The following is a 21,124-nucleotide window of genomic DNA, read 5'->3' as shown; positions in this document are numbered from 1 at the left end:
AGTAGAGTGAACTAACTGTGGCAGAGATCACATAGCCCACAAAGCCTAAAATATTTATTATCTGGCCCTTTACCGAAAAAAATTCCAGGCTTTGGTTTATAGTTTGGTATTGCATTTTTGTAAAAATTAGTGTTCTTTCACTAATGAACTAATATTGCCAAGTATTGACTACATATAAAGTCTAAGTGATAATGCCTCTGCAGGTTAATTTATATCAGATTTCATATAAAAAGGTAAAATAAGAAGTAGAATCAAAACAGTCCTTTTGTATACAGGCTGACTCATAGGAACCGAGAAGTTAAAGGAAGCACAAGTATTGTTTAATGGCTGACTTTTCTACAAATATACTAAATTTACTTCTATATTTTCCACACGTATAAGGATCCAATAAGGAAAACAGAACTCATACCAGTTAGTTCATTACAAAGTTTTTAATACAGAGAGCTAGTTATAAAGACATTAGAAGAACTAAAACTGGGGATAGTGAGCCAACCAGATGTTAACTATGGTGTCACTATAGTCTGTAGGGCTGAAAGAGTAGGGGAGGATTTAGGACTTCCAAATAGGACATGGAATCACAGTAGGTGCTTCCCACCGGGACTTAAGACCAGCTGAGTGGGTCTATCAGGTCATTTTGGGGATGCTGTAACAAATAAACATAAATTGAAATAACTTAAAACAACAAAAATCCATTCACTTATGGTTTCCTATACTTCAGGGGTCCTGAAATCTAAAATTAAGGTGTCATCAGGGTCTCACTCCCTCTGAAGACTCTGGGGAAGGATTATCCTTGCCTCTTCCTGGCCTCTGCTGTTTTCTGGTAACCATTGGCATTCCTTAGCTTGTTTCTACATTATTTCAATTTCTTTTTCCATCTTCACATCACCATCTTCCCTCTGTGTCTTTCTCCTCTGTGTCTCTGGGGCCACGCTTCCTTCTTCTTACAAAGTTATCAGTAATTGAATTTGGGCCTACCCTAGTTTACCCAGTATGAACTCATCTTAATGTGATTCTGCACAGACCCTATTTCCAAACCAGATTACATTCTCACTTTCTGAGTAGACATAATTTTTGTGGGGTTTTTTTGGGGGGTGGCTTTGGTGGGGGAGAAATATTCAACCCAGTACAGGCAGACTGCAGGTGATAGATAGACCAACTTAGGAAACTGTTGGAGATGTCACCTGAAGCATTCTCCTACCCAAAGCCTTCCATTTGCCAACAATCTGCTTGACAAGGGAAACTGAGGAATGTCATTTGCAGAGGACAGCTCTTTGAGAAACAGATCACATCAGGGGCTAGCTTGGTATGGATCTGAAAAACAAGCAAAGCAACAAACTAACAAATAAAAAGTAATCTCATCATGTTTTTAAAATTCAAGACCACCTTATCTTTTAGATCCACACCAAAAAAGTTATGGATAAAATTATGTGATTTTCGATGTCCACGTAGCAATAATTTAGGGAAGTGGACAGAGTGGGTTAGGATCTAGATCAACATATTTCAGTAATACTATCACTGACATTTCAGGCCAGGTAATTCTTTGTCCTGGGCATTGTCGGATAATCAAAATCTCTGGGCTTTACTCACTAAATGCTAGTGGTATCCTTGACTCACACCAGTTGTGACAACCAAAAATGTCTCCAGACATCAATGAATGTTCACTGGAGGGCAAAATTGACCCTGTTTGAGGGTCACTAGTCTAGATGAAACAAAATTGACTTTGCATTAATAATCGTTGAAAATGAATGATGGACACATAGTGGTTTATTATACTATTCTCTCTACTTCAGTATATTTACAATTTTTCCCTAACAAAAACTGAACACAAAATGAACTACCTTGGAGCCTGTTCTGCTTCTGCTAGATTTAGTATTTGAATAAAGGCCGTTGGTAAAGGTCACGTAAGTCAATATTTGCACCAATTAGTAATGATGTTAATGAATTCTGAAGGTCAACTTCTGAAATTACTTTGTGCAGGGAGAAATTGAGCAATTTTACATGCACCATATCTTTATCATCAATATTCATGTAATAAATATATAAATCTATGCAACACCACACTGGTTATTTGTTTTTAAAATATATTTACACATGTACAACCCAAGGCTACAGAATTTTCACTGAAATGCAAATAGTTCCTTGGCATATAAATAAAATCGTTGGTTTGATTTTGCATATGCCAGTGCAAAAAGACAATTACATCATATCAGACAAGATGAGCTGCATGCTAAGGTGAACTACAGGTGAGTCTGATGGCTAGAACATGAATTTCAGTTGTGACATTATCTAGATTCCTATTTTGAGCAAATGACTTCTGTAAACCTCAGTCTCCTGAGGACAAAAAAATTCTACACAATGCTACTGATACGCTCTTTCTAAAACTTACACCAAAATATTTCTTTCTTTCTTTCTTTTTTTTTTTACACCTTTAAGGATGAAATCCCAAATCCTTAGTGTGGTATCTATATTCCTTAAAACTTGCCTTTGCTTATCTCTCTACTTAGGTGTCCCTACTTACATCTCTCTACTTATGTATATTTCTCACACCTCTGTGTTCTATTCATGATAAACCACCTACAGTTCTGTGTATGTGCCAAAGTTCCTAATTTCTCCGTGTTTATACACATTCCCTAGATCAACATAGTCCCCATCTGGCTCATTTCATTTTTTTTTTTTTTATTACTAGCCTGATTCCATAGTCATTTGAGTTGCAATCCCCCGTTCATGAATGAAGGCTTTACTCCTTGATAGGACACAAGGCATTCATGTAAATTTCAAGCTAATAGATAACATTTATAACAGATCTTATTTACAGGGTATTGTTAGTACACATATTTTAATGTGTAATTATACAATCTATTCTTTTTCTGTGGCAATTTTTATAGAGTAATGATTATTTAAATGTCCAAAATTTCTAGCTTCTCTATTAACCTTTTAGTGTCGCTCATTGCTCTTTTCCTACATTTATTGCCCTTTAATAAAATATTTCTAACAGTACTTTTCTTTCTGATGACTTTCTCTTTGTGGTTCAGTTTTATTATACATCAGCATCCCTCGGTGAGTATGAGATGAGATCCAGACATCTGCCTTTGTGCCACTCTGCTCCACTTTTCTGTAAGAAACAGTAAACTCCAAGACTAAAACGAAGGGACCATAGGCAAGGTAAGTTTCAGCTTATTTGATCTTCAGTTAAGTCTGAAATTTGCCTTCGCCTATTTTGGAGATATGCACAGTAAGTTCCCACTGAAAACACACCACCCAGTCACACAAGCCAACATAGCTTTAGATTCCTTGAGCGTAAGAGAAAATGGTTCAAATTTAGAAATATAGGAGATACTGTTTGGAAGGTCAGAGAAGGATTTTGGCTCGAAACCACAACCAGGTTGGAATATTATTTGTAAATAATATTTAAACAAGTTAATCATTTCCTTAAAGTACTTTCCCCATCTGTTGAAAACATTATTGAGTAGTCAGGGATATTTGAGTCAGCTGAATTTCAGGGAGAATCTGGTATCAGTGAGTATCAGTTCAGCTGGAAGTTACATTCCAAATTTGTGGCATTCATTATTCCCAATTTCCTGCTTGGTGAAAATCAGCAATTTCTAAGTATGGAAAATAATGATAACCCAGCAAGATCTATGTTTTTTATGTCAATTTTCATTGTTTAAATTTTATAAATTATGTAATTATTATACATATGCCATAAAAAATGTATAAAATTATATGAGACCGCACAGCTATTATATAGACACATAAGTCATTTCCACATTCTGAATGCATGCCTCTATAAGAGGACAAAGCAAAATCTAGGAAAATGTATGTGCATGCATATCTTTCAGTAAATATTATTAGGCCTTTATACATTCTTTTGTAATATTACCTACAATTTCAAATTTCCATTAAGGTTTGGTGTATATATATATATGCAATATATATTTGGTAATTTTGAGAAATAACTTAAACTTAACACTTAATGAGCCCGATAAACCATTTTGGTTTATTAAATTTTCTACATGACAACAATGAAAGGTGATCATTGTGTTTAGAAAAGCATCTTGTCTCCGTTTGCTCTCCCACTCATGCTTTCTTACCAGAAGTTAACAACCCTTTTAATACGAAAACTACAGAAAATATTCTTCTTATAAGTTGTCTAAAACATAATCCCTCACACATATGTCATTGTTTAATTTTGCTCCTTAGGAGCAATGTGCTTCGCTACCAGACAAAGGAGATTCACTTGTAAATTAGAAACTAAAGTGTGAGGTTGGAATGAAAGCTGCCTCGGTAAAGGATTTTTTAAGCAGATCATTTACTGTCAGCCTCGATACTACATAAGAATGCTCAAGGGTGCCTTAAAATAAATTGTCCCCATTTTGGATTTCACAATTAAAAGGGAAAGAGGACTTCCAAACATTCTTCGCTCTAGGAATATAAGCGTGTCTGAAGTCACGACCCTGGCAGTGATTGGTGGCTGCATGTTTACAAATCATGCCCCCAGTTGCATACCTAGGATGAAAATGATTGCTGGCTTGGTGAGTCACGGTTCAACCCCTGAGGACATTTTTGCAAATAGAGGCAAAACGTCAAGACCTTTCTCAAAAATTAAATCAGCAAGCTTTCTAGTTATCTTCCTGGCTTAAGCACAGGGAGTAAATTCCTATTCCCTGAAGCACCTTGTAAGAGCAGAGCTGTCTGAGCACCGTTCAGAGATGCTTTTAGCATGAATGGGGGCTGGAAAGGAATAGCCTTGTCAGAATATAAAGCAGAAAGAGGTTTTCTCTTCGCATAAACCTGTATGGAATACTTTCATGAAAAATAATTCTTGTGTAGGACAAATGCATAGGATTTGCAGATCAGTAATTTCTAAGCAAGCTCAGGCATTTTAAAAAATAATTTCACTTACAATGTGCTTTTTATAAAGACTTATGAATATATGTTTCCATGGGTACCTATTTCAGATACTATAATTTATTTTCAGCATCCTCTATTTTAAACTTAGGATTACCCAATGACTTTAAATATACGAATGCCATACTTTCAGTTGCCCTCGCCAATAGAACTTTCTGTAATAATGAAGATGTTCTGGCTCTACATGGTTCAGTACAGTAGCCTCTAGCCACATATATGACCACTGAGCACTTGAAATGTGGCTAGTAAGACTGAATAACTCAACTTTGAATGTTTAAATTGTAATTAATTTAAATTGAAATAGCCACGTGTGTCTAGCAGCTACCCTATTGGTATTGGACAGCACAATATTAGAACAGTTCTCTGAAGCTTTAATATGTACCAGGGGATGTAGTTCAAAGGAAAACTTCAGAGGTAGTGTATTTGGGATGATGAGACCTAAGAGTTTGCATTTCTAGCAAGCTCCCAGGTCATACCAATGCTGATGTTCAACAAACTACACTTCAAGTAGCAAGGCTTTAAAAAGGTATCCTCAAAAACTGAGGCATATTAAAATAATCAGGACAGCATTAAAAACCCTATTGTCCAGTCTGAACCAGTCTGGCAGGTCACAGGCATCATTCTTTTTTTTTTTTTTTAACATTTCTTTCAGTGATTCCATTGTCCATCTAAGTTTGAGAATTAGTGCTTTGAAACAGTGCTGACTATACTGTAAATTCCATAGGAATTACCTGGGAATTCAAATATAGATTTGAATTCACTTGGTGGGAACTAGAGCCTGAGATCTTGCATTTCTTGAAGGTTCCAGGTAATCCAAGGCTACTAGTCTGTCCTAGACCTTGAAACTCAAAGGGTTTATCTTTGCACTAGAATAATTAACATCACCTGGAAGCATTTTAGAAATTCAGAACTTTGGAGGATACCCTAGACCAGCGGTTCTCAACCTGTGGGTCGCGACCCCTTTGGACTGTATTAAAGGGTTGCGGCATTAGGAAGGTTGAGAACCACTGCCCTAGACTACATGCTTCAGAATCTGTATTTGAACCATATTCACAAGCAATTTGCATGTGGCTCATCTATGGACAATTTGTAGCAGAACTGGATTTCAACCAAATACTGCTTGATTTTTTAAACATCTCATTTTATTTTATTTTTTAATTGACAAATGATATTTGTACATATTCATGGAGAACATGGTGGTTTTGATACATACAATGTATGGTGATCAGATCAGGTAATTAGCATATCCATCATCTCAAACATTTGTCATGACTTTTTTTTTTTTTTTTTTGAGACAGAGCCTCAAACTGTCACCCTGGGTAGAGTGCCGTGTCATCACAGCTCATAGCAACCTCCAACTCCTGGGCTCAAGTGATTCTCCTGCCTCCGCCTCCCCAGTAGCTGGGACTACAGGAGCCTACCACAACGCCCAGCTATTTTTTGGTTACAGCTGTCATTGTTGTCTGGCGGGCCTGGGCTGTATTTGAACCTGCCAGCTCAGGTGTATGTGGCTGGCGCCTTAGCCACTTGAGCCACAGGCACTGAGCCCATTTGTCATTTCTTGACGGTGGGAACATTCAATATCCTTCTAGGTATTTGAGAGTATATACTATTGTTAGCTATAGTCATCTTACTGGGCTATAGAATACTAGAACTTATTCCTCCTGTTGATTTTTAACTGAAGCCTTTGTTCTTTCTGGTCTACCATGTTCCATATAGGTTCATATGTTAAGCCTCCCTGCCTTACTACATTCCATAAGATAGAATACCATACTTTAATTTATAAACTCAATATTTACTAAAGATATTGTTAAGATATGAAAACTCTAAGATTACTCTTAGAGTTCTCTGTAGAGTCATTGCCCAGCTCTCAGACACAGAGAGAGTTCGGCCTATTCTGCTTCTCTGTCACTTTAGCAACTACCTTTGTGTGCAATGCACAGGGCCATAATGAAACACAGCATTTGCCGAGGTAGGTCTTGTGCTCCTTGGACTTACACTTGGTATGTCATTCTCCCCTTTCCCCACATACCTACTTATATGTATTAGACTATCATTGGGGTCATAGGTCATGCACAGATACATAATATACATATGTTGTCTTTCTAGAAACTAATAAAGAAATTTTAACTTCTACCAACAGAATTTGCCATTATTTTCAACATCACCCTAATCCAGGGGTCCTCAAACTGAGGCCCGCAGGCCACATGTGGCGGTGTGATTGTATTTGTTCCCGTTTTGTTTTTTCACTTCAAAATAAGATATGTGAAGTGTGCATAGGAATTTGTTCATAGTTTTTTTTTTTTTTTAAACTATAGTCCGGCCCTCCAACGGTCTGAGGGACAATGAACTGGCCCCCTGTTTAAAAAGTTTGAGGACGCCTGCAGCCTAAGCACTCATCAATTCATGCTTTCTATGAGCGATCAGTTTTATTTCATTATGTTATTTGTATTTATTTGTATTTGTATTTGTATTTATAGTAGCATACAAAATAATTTTAAAGGTATTCGGTCTTGAATATTTCCTGATAATTTCCATACTGACTACTGGGAGCATCAAATTCTATCTGCCCTATTTCAATACACTAGATATTTCAAAGAAAATTAAAAAGTCTGACTACTAGAAGTAAATCATTTTAATCCAAGTAAGTATTACAAATAAGATATATTAATAATTTCTACAAGGAAGAATATGTGTACAAACTTCATTTGAAGATTTTTCTGAATTAAAAACTATATGTATATATATATATTTTTTGAGACAAAGGCTCACTATGTTGCCCTCAGTACAGTGCTGTGGCATCACAGCTCATAGCAACCTCAAACTCTTGGACTCAAGCAGTTCTCTTGCCTCAGTCTCCCAAGTAGCTGGGACTACAGGCACCTACCACAACACCCAGCTATTTTTTGTTGTTATTGTTCCAGTTGTTTAGCTGGCCTGGGCTGGGTTCGAACGCACCACCGTTGGTGTATGTGGCTGGCGCCATAACCACTGTGGTACGGGCACTGAGCCCTTTTACAATTATTTTTAAAATATATTTTTAAAACATTTAAATATTTAAAATTTTGTTACAAAAAGTCTACTGCCTTTAAAAGATATTAAAAATATCAATTAATGCTTAAAATAAAATTAATGACTTGGGTAGGCTAAATTATTTTACAGTGAAAACAAGCTCTAAACTTGGACAGCTTATAAAAGAAAGATTTAATTCTCATTCATCTTTCACGTGCATGATGGATTGGCTGAGAACTCTTTGCTGGCTGCATCATCTCAACTGGACAATTCTTATATAACAGCCATTCTCTCAAACATTAGGGTTGCGTTTGCAAAGCGAGAGCCTGAACAGTGTGAATCTCCTACTTCTCTTAAAGCTTCTTCTTCTTCTTCTTTTTTTTTTTTTTGAGACAGAGCCTCAAGCTGTCACCCTGGTTAGAGTGCTGTGGTATCACAGCTCACAGCAACCTCCAACTCCTGGGCTCAAGCAATTCTCCTGCCTCCGCCTCCCAAGTGGCTGGGTCTACAGGTGCCTGCCACGATGCCTGGCTATTTTTTGGTTGCAGCCGTCATTGCTGTTTGACGGGCCCGGGCTGGATTCGAATCCGCCAGCTCAGGTGTATGTGGCTGGTACCTTAGCCACTTGAGCCACAGGCACCGAGCCTCTTAAAGCTTCTTAAAGAGAAGTGGCATACATCATTTCCACTCATATTTCATTAATTGGAATATCACATGACTTCAATGTCATAGGGGCAGATAAATGCAATCCTTACTACATATATCTGGAAAAAGAACCAGAAATATTGGTGAAAAGCATTAACGACTATCACAGTCTGTCCTGCTCGTTACCAACCATTTGGCTTATTATTCATCTTGCAGGCAAAATACACACAACTCCCTGCTACCAGATCAACAGAGAAAGCCGCAAAATGTCATCTTGTCATACATTTGGGTCAAATTTCTGAGTGATGTGTGAGGATCATTAGATCATTAGATCAGTTCAGATGTGGCTATTTTTGATCCAGAGACCTGTGACCTATGAATGAATAAAATAAGTGAACAAGTGACATGTTCGACACTGATCTATTTATAAATTTACATATATATACACACCATATATAAATTTCATACATATGTGTATGTGAAACTGGAAAATGATAATCAATATTGCCATGTGTGCAAGGGGAGAATGGGAAACATAGATCATGTTTATGGACATTCTGAAATATGGTGACTGGGAAAATGTTGGGAAGGTCTTTTAAGGATGAAAGGTGGAAGGGTTATGAGTTAGTAGGATCATCTTTGACTGGAACCTGAGTATGTTATGGAGAAAGAATGTCCAGTTCATTGCTGTCCATGGTCCCCGGCTACAAGCTCTGAAGATTTTTCTATTTCTGTTATCCTCCATGGACACTTCTGAAATAAGCACTGGAGAATCTCTCTCCTTGCACTCTTGGTAGTTTTCTCAGCCTGCTGTCCCTTGAAGATTGGAACTACAAAGATCATTTGAGTCTTAAATTGTCATAGAATTTTCTGTTTCTTTTGCAGTGACATCCTCTTTAAAAAAATTAGTAAGCTTGTTATGCATTTAAGTATAGTAAATGTCTTGCTCCGAAAAAGACACACATAGTCCATTTCTGCGTGTGCCTATTAGATTTGATATGTCTTACTTTGTTATTCCCATCTCTCTCTTTCAACTTAATTGCTTATATCTTGAGTTTATCAGGTTCCAATAAAAGAGCCATAACTTTATTTTCTTTTTCTTGGGCCATTTTTTTTTTCCAATTGAAAGCATTTACTGGATGTACAGACCTTAATTGGGTCTTCTATCTGAAATACCTTAATCTCTTCAGAGATTTTAATAGTGGTTTGGAAGGTATACTCTTGATTTGATTTCTACCATGGGGCTGGGTTTTAATTGGCCTTTGTCTCACAAAGTTTTTCTCAGATATATATCTTACCAATTAATATTAAAAAGGGGTTGCAGCTTCTAACTGCATGAATTTCCAAATTTCTGGACTCTTACTCTTTTTTTTATTCTTGTTTGCAGACCAACCAGTCACTTTTAGAGCCAGTTTCTTTCTTGTAATATTTTACCAAATGTAGCCAGAAATAATGCACACACACTTGGCTTCTTTTGCAACGTTTGTTTCTTGACTTGCAAATTCAATAGATGCATAATATTGATACATGATTTCACCATTCAGGGCTGGACAGGGACTCCCCCCATTCTCTAGGCCCAGGTGATCTCAGAAATCAGGGCCCCATTTCCAGGCACAAACAGGCTGCCTTTTTCAGGATACACCCTCTGGGCTCTAACAAGATCATGAACAAAGCAGCCTGAGATGGTTTTTTTGGGTGGTTCACCTTTAGTAGGGAGCACACACCCTAATCCCATCTCAGAGACAAAAACTGTAAAGGACCTGATAACCTTGCCGTAGTGGAGGAGGAACTACATTCATTCATTTGTTAATGCACTGAAAAGATGTTTTTCTACCTACCAAGTCCCGGCCAAGTGTAATTCTCAACACCTAATACCTCTAGATAAAGAGCCCAGGTAGAGACTCTCCAGTTGGCTACCCCCCACTCCCCTGCCAGAAGCTCTGAGCTCTGGTACCTTTTACTTCTGTATGTCTTTCTAATTTCTAATAAAAATCCTGTCTTGCCACTGATCTGTGGTGTGTGGGTTCATTCCTTGAATCTCCAAGACCAAGGACCTACTGAAGAGTGAAATTCTGGTATCAATATGTCATCCAGATGATCTCTGTCAATAGTTTCATCAAATGATCAGCCATTGCACAACATGGATCACCATCATTACAGCCTCTGATAAATGTTTCCGCCTTAACCTCCCCTGCTCTGTCCTTATTTTAAAGTTCTGTTACGGTGGCACCACATTTCTAGGTACAAATTTCTGTAGCAATCAAGATAAATGATGTTACGTAGATTAGTTTGCAATCAAAAAGATATTAGTGAGACTAGGCGCGGTAGCTCCAGCTTGCAATCCTAGCACTCTGGGAGGCCAAAGTGGGTGAATCGCTTGAGCTCAGGAGTTTGAGACCAGCCTGAGCAACTGCAAGACCCTGTCTCTACTTAAAGTAACCAGGCGTCATGGCAGGCACCTGTAGTCCCAGCTACTCCCGAGGCTAAGGCAAGAGGATTGCTAGAGCCTCAGAGTTTGAGGTTACTGTGAGCTATGACTCTACAGCACTCTACACAGGGCAACAAAGTGAGGCATTGTCTCAAAAAAAAAAGATATTAGCATCTTCTATCAAGGTATATTTAGTGCTGCTACTACTCAGAATTACATGCTTATGATTTTGTAATAAAAGATTGGTACACATAATCAGCTTATGAAAAGGGGCATTATTTGTGCTGTTATTTGCACATGCAATTCTGTAACATAACAATATCACAATCAAGCACAAAAGGCCATTACTTCTGCCAGACCCTGTATACACAGCCAGAACTATCTTTTCCTGATCTAGATAAAGTCTCCACTTTTAAAGGTCTGAAAAGAAACATTTGCCATCGATTCTCCCGAGGACTCTTACCCAGAGGGCTTCATTTGCAGACCATCTTCTACTAACTTGTCAAGCCTTTTTCTCTTCTTCTCCCAAAGTGAATTTTTCTGTTGTTTAAGACTCAAATGACCTTTAATTTCATATATTCTTTCACCTATGAGAGACACATGAGGCTTTTTGTATGTAAGGAGCTCAAGCATGTTTAAAATATATACATTTTTTGTTTCATTCTCAATGACAAACTTGTGTCTTTTGCTTTGAGCATCTAGACTCTGGTGTCTGGATAGGTAGCTATGGTGAGGCTTGGAGACATGTTACAGCTATAAGATGCAACCAAGACTGATAAGGCCCCTTCTTCCCTTCTCTAGCTTTGCTTTCTGGCTACTCTAGGATAGGTCAGATCCTCCAGGCATCTTGTCTTCTGTTCTCAACATTGCACTTGATATGTAAATGAAAGACACAGGCTCTGTCTTTCATAGCCTTCTTGGATGCCGCTTGGCTACTGAAGCCCTAAGGCGACTGAGGAAGACCTTGGAGAAGATGATATCTGTGTTATAATTTCAAATTTCTTGAAAGTCATTTACAACCTTAAGATTTAAAATCTTAAACCATATTTTTATGTTGAATTAAACATAATCTTAAAACATCTGAGTTATTTATAATTCAGAATATTAAAATATTAATTGTTGGACATAAGTTTGTATAGTTTGACATCCTTTTTATACGGTCTAGAAAACTAAAGATATTTAGATATGCTAATAAAATTTGGAAATATAACAGCTCAAAGTTATTCTGATTTCCTAGATTTCTCAATCAAAAATAAGGGGTTACTAAAAGTTAACATTATAATTAATATATGTAATTAAAACTTCTGAAAAACAGTTCTATATACAAAATATTAAAACATTAGATATGTTTTCTTGGAAAAATGTAAAATTAGATGTTTTGCCTTTTAAGACCTTTTGCATTTTCACTGTGGCAAAATTAATGACAGTTTTATAGTAATTTATAATCCTGTTTTATGACCATAAGTGTTTTATGAAAAAAGTGCTTTAAACCATTGATATTCAACAAACTTTCAAAAATCAAAATTTTTAAATTGTCTTTTTGATTTTAAACTAGCTTTCTAAATACTAGGGCCCCTGAAAATCTAAGGGAAACACATTTGACTTATTCAAAATGCTAAATTTATATGAGAAGCAGTATCAAATATGAAATGATGTTTCTTTGGGATATATTTATATAAACATATTATTAATATGTGTTCCAAAATTGTATAAAATTCATAAAATTCTGATGTACTTTCATATATGTTATCAGTAATAATTGTGGTTATTATGTTGAATTGTTATGTGACATGAAGATAACAAAGTTTCATTTGTCAATTATCTCTTTAATAATGTCTAAGACTCCCCAATTCTTATTTTACCTTAATTTTTCTCAAAATGTAGTTTTCTATTAACTTTAGAGACTGTATAGTTTACATTAATCCTAAATTATTTCCGATTACAAGCCTCCAAATAACATTTTCAAACTACTCTTCCCTTTGTCTGATTTGGGCTCAATGAAATTTCCACCACATTTTCCTGAGGTCCTACAAGTATATGTTGCGACATACAAACTGTTTCACATATTAACATTTTTTTCTATATGAAAACCACTTTAACTTTAACTGAAGATGCTTTGGCTTGAACATCTAGACACCTCAACTAGATGCCCTCTAGAGTCAAAAGAAGCTAGCTTACTTTAACACATGTAAAAAACAAATGCATTCTGAGATTTGCTGACCTAACCTCAAGCAGTACAAGAATTAATTACATGGGACTGAGCTAATTTTTTTAACCATTTGTTTAATACATTAGTAATCATTTTACGTTTTATTGTTCAGAAGATAAGCTTTTTTCTTTCTCATGAGCTTTTTATAGCTTACAAAAAACGGTAAAGTGCGTTTTGTTTCTACTTCTCCAAAATTTGGAAACTATTCGTAAGTATTTTGATTTTATGGAAAAATAGTTCTTTTCACAAATTCAGTAAGAATCTGGTTTTCTTTTATAACACGACAAATTTAGAGGTACTGGTTATTTTACCAAGGCTTTGGCCAAAACAGCATATTTCCAGATATGCCCAGAGTGCTGAGAAAAATCAAATTGATTTTACAAGGACAATAAAAGCCCTCTGGAAAAAAATACTGACCAGAAACCTCATCTGTAACATCTCCTGATCTGTGGTAAGTAAAGAATGTCACTTTCTGACAGGTCCAGGAATCTCAAGTTACTTTGTGACTTCAAAAAGGAAGAATTTCTCAATTCATACAGATATCTACGAGCGGTTAAATCCTTGGCTTGGCTCAAGAGACCTTTAAGTAATCTGAAGTTCTTTTAAAAACGGGATTCCAGCAAACCCAATTTATAAAAGAAAGCCTATGGCCAATGACTATTCTTACTGTACTTTATGCAAACAATCAAATCACGTATAATAGGACTGAAATTTATTTTATAAATAAGTTGGTCCTACTGTAATTTGCCTTTAATAAAAATGAGAGAAATGTATGTGTCTAAAAAAAAAAAGAAAAGGCCCATTATTAAACTGTAGCCTTGTTCTTTGTTTTTAAAGTTTTGTGATTTTTCTGTCCAACGTTAGTATTAAATCCTGGTTAGTTCTTGACTACGAAAGAAAAAAATAGATTTTCATTTTCTTTGTGACATTTTTGACTTCCCTAATTAGTTTCCTTTTTCCACGTTGATATCCAACTTCTTCTTTAATTGTCAAATTATTAATGCTATTTATCTCTCATTTTACTTCTGAGAAAACCAGAGTCATTATATTCTGAAGACTACAGATGACTCAACAAAGCCTACAAATCTTTCTCATCTAAAATCCAGCTAGGCCTGGCTTGTTTGCATTGCCAATGCCCAGTTACTATGCAGAAAGACCTTCTGGCTAGGCTTGGGGACTACCATGAAAGAGGCAGGCACATAGATTGAGGTCCACTTTGAGGGATAAAATGGTCTTAACAAAATGCTTGTTTATATAAATAATTGCTACAAGTGTATAACTAAAACCAAGGCTATAATAACTTGACAATCATAGATAAGTTAATTTTATAACCTTATTTTTGGCTTTTGTTTGTGGCTATATTGGATAAAAGGTTTTAAGGATTCTAAGGGTTTTAAGGGATTGATGAGTGCTTGTCTACCCACATTCTCATCTGGTCCAAAATGTATAATGGAGTGTAAACTTTTATGGCTCTAAACCTCTCCTCAGTCATCGGAGTTCAACTGGGGGCCTAGATGGACCTTGGGCAAATAGCCACTCCACTCCATCAATGATGGAACAAAATAAAGTTTGGTCATCACTGTGGCTTCTGGCATATCTTGGCCAAAAGGGAAGACTATGTACTAAAAATAAAATTCTAAGCTCCCTACTAATTGAATAGACCCTTCTCCACCAAGGAGAATGTAGATGGGATGAGAGATGAAGCACAGTCGCATGCATGTGATTTTCCTTCATAAATATTCATTCCTCCTGCTATAGCTTGTTGTATATGTATATGTGACAACCTAGCTCAGTACAAAATCCTGTGATTGGCTTCTAGACAGCGCTCTGCTTCCCAACCTGTTGGAATGGCTGCCCAAAATAGAAATTTATAAGGAATAAAGCTCTCCTTTTTCCAAGTATAAACCTCATTTCTTTTAGCTGACCAAAAAATATATACCTGCTATTTTGAAATATAACCAAAGTACCCTTCCAACACCAAAAATGACTAATTCCTTGAAACTCTTAAAGATTCATTCAGTACTTATTTTTTGTCATAATATTTAAAAGAGAGTATTTGTGTATGTATATAACAGCTTCCTTATAACAAGATCTGAGCCTGTCTGCCTTGCAGCTCTTGGGAATGTGAGGCCCTTTGGATTTTATAGATGCCACGCGTTGTCCACGCGTTGTCAGGTAGCTTCTCTAAATGTTTTGTTTCATTTTTCCTAAGTTTTCAATACTAGAAACAGAAGCCATCCTACCCTACAATCATTCTAAATCAGCTTTGGTTTCATATACTTCAACTGCTATAGCAACTATATGTTCAAAAATCTCAGCATCGGCTCGGCGCTCTTAGCACAGTGGTTCCACACATGCCAAGAGTGGCGGGTTTGAACCCAGCCTAGGCCTGCTAAACGACAATGACAAGTGCAACAAAAAGTAGATGGGCTTTGTGGCAGGCGCCTGTTGTCCCAGCTACTTGGGAGGCTGAGGCTAGAGAATCACTTAAGCCCAAGAGTTGGAGGTTGCTGTGAGCTGTGACGCCACAGCACTCTACCCAGAGTAACATAGTGAGACTCTGTCTCAAAACAAAACAAAAAACAACAAAAATCTCAGCATCAACCTACATTCTATCCCAATTAACAAGAGGTTTAAAAAAATATTTTTTGAGGGCGGCGCCTGTGGCTCAAGGAGTAGGGCGCCGGTCCCATATGCCGGAGGTGGCGGGTTCAAACCCAGCCCTGGCCAAAAAAAAAAAAAAAAATATTTTTTGATTGTGATGTCATCACATGACATGGGTTATCGCCACCTCCCCTACTATCTGAAATGACATCCCTACTGGCATTAATTTGGTGACTAATCCAACTCCCAACATCCAGTCAAAAGAGACAGAATATGTCAGTATTCTAGGGTCTGTCCTGATACCAACTACCAGTCTGGATTCTCCAAAAAGCAAAGCTTCAGAGAAATCACATGTGCAACTATTTTATTAGTTTGTACAGTCCTTGGGAAGCAACACTGAGGTAAATAAAGACTGAGTTAGGAGGAAGAGGCAATATAAGGATTACCTAACTGGCTTCCACGTGGCATCAGGTGTAACTGGTTCATTCAGTGAACTGTGTTGTGAAAAGTCTCATGAACAACTGAGTCCCAGGAAGTTGGTTGGATGAAAGCATAGTGAACATTTAATTCACTGGCTTCAAATACTATTAGTTTTAAAGCTAAAGTTTCAACTCTCCCACACTTTTTTTTTTCTCATACCTTAGTGGCAACAAGGAAATTCCAAGTGAAAGGCCAGAGACACACTGTAAAAAAATGAGGTGAGACCATGTTAAGTTGTGACTGAATATATTATACAAATGTGATGACTTTGGCAGTGGCTGGTATGCGTATTAGAGGAGGATTTGAAAACAGGGGTGAAAGGCTGCAGAGGTAGGTGAAATCGAAAGAATCTGATGTGGCACATGAGAGCACTGTGGAGCACTGTCATAAATTTCAACCATACCCAGGCTTTCATTATCCACACAGACTCTGCCTTTTCTAGTTAAAGAGAATATAAGTCACTAGTCGAGATTCTTCTTAAGAGTGTACTGCGTTCTGTACTGTGGAATGTGAATCCCTGAATCAAAGTTATCCATCACTGTTAAGTTTGAGGATGCCTTTTGAAGTAGAGAATGCCAATAGTCCACTTACATAAAAGTTACTAGCAACAAATGAAATGTCAGGTCACAGCAATAGGTGGCTACACAGTCTGAAAGTTCTATTTTTTTACACATCACATCAAGCATCAAGGAGACATAGATGTATTTTCTTACTTGCAGCATACGTTGCAATTAATCAGTTACAATATTGTATTTCCTAAAAGAAAAGGACACACGTGAGACACTATTTGGTAAAATATACTCCTCAAGTACTGTAGATGAATTTTGGAGAGATATTTCTGTGATAACATTCATAGTAACCACAAAAGACTTGGCACCAGGGAAATTATAAGTTATTCAGTCAGTTTGGAAGAGTGGAGAAGTAAACATCAGACTCGTTCCTAGCTGAGAGAGGATGAAAAGGGACACAGCCAATGACTCTTTGCTAAAAGAGTCAGCGATGTCTCTAAATGCTTTAAAACTATTATTGAATAGCTAGAGGAGATTAGAATTTGCTACTGTGAGTTCTGCTAAGTATTCCAGTGCTTCTTCATGCTGATTTCATGGAAAACATTGGTATTGCCACTAACATACTGCTCTCTGTATTGGAGAATGTTATCTTACGATCCTACTCAGTTGGTAAGGGAGAAGACTTTACATTATTATTATTTTTATTTCAGGTTAATATGAGGGTACAGATGATTAGGTTATATTATTTGTGTTTGTTAGGTAGAGTCCAAGTTATAGTTGTGCCTCTCATCCAGGCATTGTCAACAAAATTAAAAGAGGGAAGAAGACTTTAGAACTTATCTGGGCCTAGTAGTTAGAATTTATGACAGCAAAAAATATTCAGATTGAATTCCTGGGGATAGTCAGAGGTAAAAGTACCGGCGATTAAAATACAGATTACTATCACTAGATCATGAACTCTAGAGTTTATATAATATATATACTTGTCATGATTCTCACTTTGCCTCTTATGCATAGGCTTATTTCACCAGGGACCACAAAGTATTTACCATTCACGACATAGTTTCAGTGGTACAAATCAATATTATCAAGGGTTAAAAATTATGAGAGTTGTTTTCTATGGGAAGGACATAGCTCTCCACATTATGGAAAGGTAGAATTTCCTCTTATCATTCACAATTAGGTACCCAATTAGATAGCAGTATCTAAATTTCACTAACTAGCTTATGGAATCACCACTGAACAGAGGAAATTCTGTAGACAATGGGTAGAACTGTTAGTGCATGGCTATAGTCCCAGGAGCATTTTCACCATTGTGGTATTAGTCACAGTCCTTCAGACAGACAGAACAAATAGAATATCTATTGATATAGACATAAGAGGAGATTCTTTTTGGGGGGAATTGGCTCATGTGGTTTTGGAGGCTTAGAAGTCCTAAAACAGGTCATCTACAAGCTGGAGACCTTGGGATGCTTGTTGTGCGGCTCAGTCCAAATCTGAAAGCCTCAGAAAGAGGGGAAACAGCTGGCATAATTTTCAGTCTGAGGCTAAAGGCCTGAGAGTCTGGGGGTGACTGGTGTAATTTGTGGAGTCCCAAGTCTGGAGAGCCTGAAGTGCTGATTTCCAAAAGCAGAAAGAAGAGAATGTTCCAGCTTCAGGAGAGAAAGAAAACTTGCTAACGTTTTCCTCTGCTTTTGTTCTATGTGGCCCCCCAGTTGATGGCATGGTGCCCATCCAGATTGAGAGCACATCTTCCCCACTTAGACCGCTCAGACTCACATGCCAATCTCACAGTCTTTTCTTTTGGTTGTGACATTAGCTTGCATTAATCTGAAGATATGCATTATACTTATTTTAAATATGTTTTTTTTTCTTTTTTTTTTTCATGTATGCTTAATCTTTATCATGTATATTAAGAAATTTAAAAAATTTATATGAATTCCCAAAAATTGCCATTGAATTGATTTTACATCAGCTGTAGTCTGGTGCACCAGGGAGGCATGGAGCAAACACATGACCAGGAGCCTGGAGGCCTAGCTTTTATTACAGATGAAGCTGGATTCACCTGGGCAAGTGATTTTAATAATCTGAACCATAGTTTTAAATATGTTTTCTGTTTTAACTGTTTTTCATTGTGAGTTTGTTCTTTTTGTTGAGTTGGGCACTTTTTCATGCACTTGAGTTTCCTCAAATGCATGGCGATACTTGATTTTCTCTTCATATTGGATATGAGATTCCAGATTTAGCCATGTTTGTAGCTTGTATGTATTTCTTTAGCTCAAGTGAAAAATCTTAATCTGGCATTGTTAAAGGATTCTGAGTAGAGGAGCCCTAATTTTGGAAGCTTCCTGGTAGAAGGGTCTATAAATGGATGGTTGTTCATTTCATTTAGGATGTATAAGCAGTTTATATTCTGAATGTTATAATTTACTTTCCCTTGTGGTACCTGTAAATTATCCAAAACGCTTTCTTAAATTTGTCCTGCCTTTGTGACCACTATGAGAATACCTATAGTCACAAAGTCCTAGCTGAGAAGATTACATTCTACCAAGATACTGAAAGCAGGGCCTTTGCAAATGTCCTACATGCATTAGGTGCTATAAAATATTTGCCACAAAATTGAATCTAATCCAGAAGTCTCACTTACAATTCAAAATTGTAAATCACCTTACCATCAAATTAATTTAATTAAATTATGCTTCAACTATGTTCTATGGTAAGTAGGGACATGTGATGCATTATTTTGATACAATAGTGAATAAGATAGATAGGGTTACTACTCTCTCTTGGTTAATAGCCTAGTAGAACAGTGTAAAACACATTATGAAATAATGCAATTACTGCTACAATAGAGGTATTATTTAGCACTGACACAGAACACAGCAGGGGTGATCAATTCAGTTTGAGCACACAAAGGAAGATTTCCTGGTAGTAGCGAAATCTAACTGAGATCAGAACGATAACTAGAAATTAACAAAATGAAGTTGAGAGAAAATTTGTTCCAGGTGTAAGGAGTAGCAACTATCATGGCATTGAAGCAAAATAAAATATGACATCTTCAAATAAGTAAAAAAATAATTGAATATGGCTCAGATCATGGAAAACAGCGTAGGACATGTAAAGAGATGACAGTAGGGAAGTCAGCAGGTTCAGATTGTGAAGGACCAGGTGTGCATGTTAAAGATGTGACCTTTATTGAATCTAATCCAGAAGTCTCACTTTATTTTAAATGGATAGTTTAAAAGTTTCAGGAAAGGGACAGATATGGTCAGATTTTCAATTTACCAAGCTGAGCCTTACTTATTCATATTATGAAAAATACAATGTTGGGAAGGTAAATTGGAGGCAGAGATAGTGATCGAGAGTTTGCGCTTCTTAGGTCTCCTTAGGGAAGAAATACCAGTGGCCTTGACATGAATTTAGTAAGAACCATGGAACTTGGTCACTGTTGGGCTGTGAAGGATCAGAAAGAGGTCAAGACACACACACAGGTTAGTGGCACTGGTAACTTGGTGGAAGCTGATTTCATTTCTTAGAATTAGAAGTGCAGCAATAAGAGCTATCATTGGCAGATTGTTTGGGGGAAGTCAAGATGACGAAAGTTTGGGATATCAAATGGAATTGATTGTGAGATATCTGTGTTAGAGCCAAACCAAAAATAGCAAGTTTTATAAAGCCAAGCATAGAGAGTGTTTAAAGGACAAGAGAATGTTCCACGATATCAAGGGATACAGGGAAGTTCAGTCAGAAAAACTAAGAAATTTCTATTGAATTTAATAGTAGCAATATCAATGGTGATAGCAATTTCAGTGGTGCTCCAGAAGTCAGGTTTCAGCGAGTTGTAAAAGGAAGAGAAAATAAAATTACTGAGTGTGGCCAATTCTAAAATTGTTTTGTTATAAATGGGAGAGAAGAGATGCTAATAACTAGAGGTGACGATAGGGATGAAAAATATATTTTAAGATTAAATAGAACGAAGGATATTTAAATGTGAATAGATAAGAACTAATACAGAAGTGGCTGCAGAACCTACATGATATTCCAGAAAGAATGGACAAAGATGGAAATTCAGTCTTTGACAGTAAAGTAATATATTTTCCATTACAATTAGAGAGAAGGAGATTATAGTGGGATCTAAGGCTTTTTATTTATATAAATTTATTGAGTACAAGTGCAATTCTGTTACATGCACAGATTGCATTTTTGTCAAGTCAGGGCTTTTTAGGGTACCCGTCACCTAAATAACGTATATTGTACCCACTGAGTAATTTCTCATCACCCTCACCCCTCCCACCCACTCACCCCTATCATTCCACTGTCAGTGTGCAT

The sequence above is a fragment of the Nycticebus coucang genome, chromosome X, assembly GCF_027406575.1.
Source record: "Nycticebus coucang isolate mNycCou1 chromosome X, mNycCou1.pri, whole genome shotgun sequence".
NCBI classification, from domain to species: Eukaryota; Metazoa; Chordata; class Mammalia; order Primates; family Lorisidae; genus Nycticebus; species Nycticebus coucang.
The sequence above is the reverse complement of the archived record's forward strand: the minus strand, read 5'-3'. Positions refer to the sequence as shown.